We start from the raw sequence: 5,377 nt of genomic DNA on the forward strand, positions 1-5,377 counted from the left end.
ATCTAAATTCCAAAATCAATCTCCATAATAGTCTATGTGTTTCCTACTGCCAAAGGGGCCCTTTAGAGTAGTGAGAGAAGATCTTCACCCTGAAACCCACAGCGTCCCTTTTCAGCAGGAAGTAGCTAAGAGAATAAGTCATCCCCTTTTCCTTATGAATCAGGGTGAGGTCTCTCTCATGGAGGAGTGATAGGGAATTTCAAAGGACACACTGATAAAGGAGATTAATCAGAACTGGTTTTGAAATGTACTGTGGCAATTGAACAATTAAAACAGACATTCTGGGGGGGGGGAAGAAGAATGAACTGTGGAGGAGGTTAGAGAAAACAGTGCAACAATGAATGAATGAAAACCCAAAATCTCTGTAAATGTTCATTAAAACTAATAAAATTTAATAATAATTTAAAAAAAAATAAGTGCCAAATTGGAAGAAGACAGTGTTCAAGAAATACGAAGATCAACTAAGAACACAGGATCAAAGAACAAGGATCTTCTTCCAGTGCTGAGAGATAAAGAGTTTCCCTAAAAAATGTTCTATTGCTGTTGTTAGATGCTGTGGAATATACTCCAACTTACTGAACAACAGATTTTAACTTTGCTCTATCCTGCTTCGTATTCATTATTTAGGTATGTTGAAAGCCCATATTACAGTGTCTATGTCAATCCATTCTATTGCAGATCTTCTCTTCCTCTCACCCTCAACTTTTTCCAGTATCTTTTCCAACAAATGGCCCCTCATGCTAACAAGCCCAAAGCAATTGAGACAGTTTCACTCTCCTTGCCTCCAAGGAGGATACTGATTGCACTTCCTAAAAGACAGATTTGTCTGTTCTTTTGACACTTCATTGTATTCCGTACACTTCTCCAATAAAACAATTCAAAGGTATCAATTCTTCTGCCATCCATATACACTGTCCAACTTTTAGATGCATAGGAAGTAATTGTAATGTTTAAAATGACATCATTGCTTTTTATACTTTGGAGAGTTCTTTGCCAGTGTATTTTTCCAGTCCAATACCTATTTTGACTTCTTGGCTGCTGTTACCATGGGTGTTCATTTTGGATCCAAGTAAAATAAAATAATCAACATACTCAATTCTTTTTTCATCTGTCAAAATGTTGCATATTGGTCTGGTGGAGAGGATTTTTGTTTTCTTGATGTTGGGATACAATCTATATGGAAGCTTGTATTTTATCTTTTGCAGCAAGTGCATCACCTCCTGTTCACTTTCAGTAAGCAATGTTCTGTCATCCCCGTGATGCATGCAGCATGATGTCCCAACTCTGGACTTACCCTTGACACACCTTTCTTTTTTAAAAAAAATTAATTTTAATGAAAGTTTACAAAGACTTAGGGTTTCCATTCACTCATTGTTGCATTTTTCTCCCTGCCTACTCCCTACACCCCCAATTCACTCTTTGATAAGTAAAAGAAAAATTCTTTCATTGTTTTATAATCCCTCCTGCCCCAAGTCCACTACACTATGCAGCCTTTGTTCGGGACTCCTGTAATGACAATAATATCTAATCATATCTCCCTTTTAAACAGTTCTCTCCCACATCTTTCTTATGCCATGCACGTTTGTTTGATGGTATTTCTTGTATTATGGGTTGTCCTTATGTGTACAGCATATATCTATTTTTTGTATTGGAGAGATGACTTGCATGTTTCTGCTCCTGCGGAATGGACATCTTGAATGTAGATTTATAGTTTCCAAAACTGTGAGAAAACAAATTTGTTTGCTAAAGTCACCTGCTTGTGATACTACATTAGTATCATTATATAACTAAGGTATCATCTGTTGAATATCTGTGTATGTATGCAAAATACACATGTAAAGAACATTTGCAGAAAGGACCTTTGAACATAAGTCAAATTAGTGAGCTGATGCTTTTAGAATATTAAAGATCGGCGCGGGCGGCCAGGGCTCGCTGACGGCGGGCGCAGTGCACAGGAGCGCCCGGCTTGGTCTCAAGTGTGGCGTGCTGACTTTCGTGCTGGGCGACAAAGTAAGCAAAAGGCTGACGGAGCACAGCAAGGTCATCACCGTGGACGGCAACCTCTGCTCTGGGAAAGGCCAGCTCGCCAAGGACCTGGCGGAGAAGCTCGGCTTGAGGCACTTTCCTGAGGCAGGCATTCATTACGCAGCCACAACAGTGGGCGATGGGAAGCCGCTGGACAGAGAGTTAAGCGGTGACTGCAGTCTTGAGGAGTTTTATGATGATCCGAAGAGCAACACTGGCAACAGTTACCGCCTGCAGTCCTGGCTGTATTCGAACCGCCTCCGGCAGTATGCGGACGCCCTGGAGCACCTACTGAGCACAAGCCAGGGTGTGGTGTTGTAGTGCTCCATCTTCAGCGACTTTGTCTTTGTGGAAGCGATGTATAAGCAGGGCTACATCCGAAAGCAGTGTGTGGACCACTACAATGAGGTGAAGAAGATCATGCTGTGCGAGTACCTCCCTCCACACGTGGCCATCTACATCGACGTGCGTCCCCGAGGTTCAGAGCCGCATCCAGAAGAAAGGAGATCCACATGAGGTGAAGGTCAGCCCTGCCTACCTTCAGGACATCGAGAACGCCTACAAGAGAACCTTCCTCCCGTAGATGAGTGAGAAGTGCAAGGTTCTGCAGTACAGCGCACGGGAAGCTCAGGATGCGGAAAAGGTGGTGGAGGACATCGAGTACCTGCAGTTTGAGAAGGGGCCTTGGCCGCAACAGGACGACCTGACATTCCACAACCTGCGCATGCTGGTTCAGGACAAATTCAAGGTGATCCACTTCACCACCATCCCCATCTATCTTCAAGAGATCACCATGGGAGCCCACCAGAGTGACCGCCTCTACCACAAGTTCAGAGAGCTGCCGGGCCGGAAGTATGAGCCTGGGTACAATGCCGATGTGGGTGACAAGTGGATCTGGCTGAATTGACAGCGAGGGAGATGCCTGTCCTTCCACCGGCCTCACAGCGTGAGAACGGAAAATGTACGAACCCCGAGAAAACACTCAACAGACACCACCTGGCCCGGAGCGTAGGTGGTGAAGGACCCGGCCTCTGTGCGAGGCCGTGGAACCCCCCTGGCTTTATTTTAGAATGAGAGGGAAAGAAAAACGTCACCTGAGTGATCAGCCCTTGGGGAGTCTTTCCTTCACCCCAGCCGCCCTTGTCCTGTGCAGACTGTGCACTGCTGTGTCTGCCTTCGGGGAATAAAGCATTTCCACAGTGAAAAAAAAATATTAAAGATCATAATTAGCTATCAATGTTATAAATGTGAACCTATCTCATTGCTCTAATGAACCCTCTTTTTACATAAATTTCCTTTGTATAGTTTTTAGGCACTGATCTAACTTCCTATATTAGTACTCTACTCATGTTCCCAACATGACAGAGAACTACCAGAAATTCATCCTGGATTTAGAAGAGGCTGTGGCACTAGAGGTATTACCACCGATGTCAAATGGATCTTGACAGAAAATAAACAGTACCAGAGGGATATCTATATGATTCATTGACTATGCAATGGCATTTGACTATGTTGACCACAACAAATTGAGGAGAATGGGAACCCAAGAACACTTGATTGTGCTTGTGTGAAACCTATACTTAGACCACAAAACAATCCTCAGAACAGAGCAGAGAAACACTGCATGGTTCAAAACCAGGAAGAGAGTGGATAAGGAATGTATCCTGTCTCTATACTTTTTCAATCTATGTGCAGAACAAATAATTTGGGAGGTAGAACTTTATAAAGAAGAATGTGGCATTAGGATTAGAGAAAGACTCATCAATAACCTATGTTATGCAGATGTAACAAGTTTGCTTGCTGAAAATGAGGAGGACTTGAAGAGCTTGCTGCAGAAGATCAAGGACTATAGTCTTCAATATCTATTGAAGCTCAATATCAAAAAAGCAACAATTTTCACCACTGGTCCAACTGACAGAACCATTATGAATGGAAAAGAGATTAAGGTTATTAATAACTACAGCTTCCTTGGCTCCACAATCAAAATTTCTTATCACCAGCAGTCAGGAAGTGAAAAGATGGATTGCATTAGGTAAATCTACTCTCAGGGATCTTTCCAGTGTACTGAGAAGCAATGTTGTCAGTCTAGAGACTAAGGTGCAACTGATCCAGTCTATAGTCTTCACAATTACTTACTGTGTTTCAGAGAGCTGGATAATAACTAAGAATGATAGAAGAAGATTTGATGCTTTTGAGCTGTGGTGCTGGAGAAGAGTCCTGAACTGCAAAGAAAACTAATGGGGCTGTCTTGGAGAGGACAATACCAAGTTTCTCTTTGGAGGCTAAGATTATGAAGCTCTGTCTTACATGCTTTGGGAATGTAGTCAGCAGGGATTGATCCTTGGATAAGTCATCATGCTTGGAAGGGTAGAGGGACAGTATAGGAGAGGAACACCCCAGATGAAATGAGGTGACTAGGGCAATTGGGTAGGAGAGTCAGTGAGACTGGATCAGTACAGGGCAGGTTTCAGAGCTAATGTAGATAGGGTCAAAATGAGTTGCAAGAGATTTGACAGCACATAATATCAACAGCAAAGACATGTCCCCAAATATGAGATGTTTTTGATCGTCACCTATATAATCACACTTCATTCACTCTCTTTACTTTTGCAATTTCATCTATAGTATATTATTTTGTCTAACATTATTCTAGGAAGTTGTTAAATACTAGTATTATCTTTCTCTTACACCAAATTTGATGGCAAGTTATGGGAATTATGGATGGACAATGAGGAGACATGAAATAGAAATTTCCAGCCCTTCTTTGTTACTCTCCAAAATACCTCAAGAACAGTGAATATAAAATAAAATTTTAAAAATTCCCATCTTCTGAATTTCTAAAAGTTTATGTGTGTTGCGGAAAGAATAGTTTTAAAAAATTTTTTAAAAATATGTTAAAAATTGCCAGATAATTATTATGAAGAAACACGTATGAATTTTAAAAAAGGTAAATGGAACATTATTATAGCTTGACAGTAAGCAGCAACATAGATTTCCTAAATGCAACAAGATAGAAAACACAAGGGATATTTTTGAGAGAATTTAAAATGGAGAAAATTTTGGGAAAAGTGGTGCTTGAAAGAAAGGGGCATTAAGAAAGATTAGGACTATACTGTTAACAGCACAGCTTTTAAGGGTCTCTTTGCATAATTACCTTTCCATGTCTCAGTAAGTATAAGAGAAGCACATTATTATTTCTTACCTGCCTTAATCACTATGCTTTCAGAAACTCTCTCCTGGTAATCCAATTGCCTTCTAATTAGATTTACTTCATTTGTGTTTCATTGTTTAGAACAGAGTAAAAGTGGTTATGGCCTCAATAACCTCTGCCAACATTTCCACCTCTCTCAGT

The 5,377-nt window shown here is 41.1% G+C and overlaps 1 pseudogene; it reads left to right on the plus strand.

Moving 5' to 3' along the window:
* The window catches only part of LOC102869805, a 26,597-nt pseudogene extending 23,665 nt beyond the window's left edge, over positions 1-2,932 (plus strand).
* The last annotated feature ends 2,445 nt before the right edge of the window (positions 2,933-5,377 follow it).

This window comes from Elephantulus edwardii, unplaced genomic scaffold, assembly GCF_000299155.1.
Source record: "Elephantulus edwardii isolate Elephantulus edwardi_28Jun2011 unplaced genomic scaffold, EleEdw1.0 scaffold00023, whole genome shotgun sequence".
NCBI classification, from domain to species: Eukaryota; Metazoa; Chordata; class Mammalia; order Macroscelidea; family Macroscelididae; genus Elephantulus; species Elephantulus edwardii.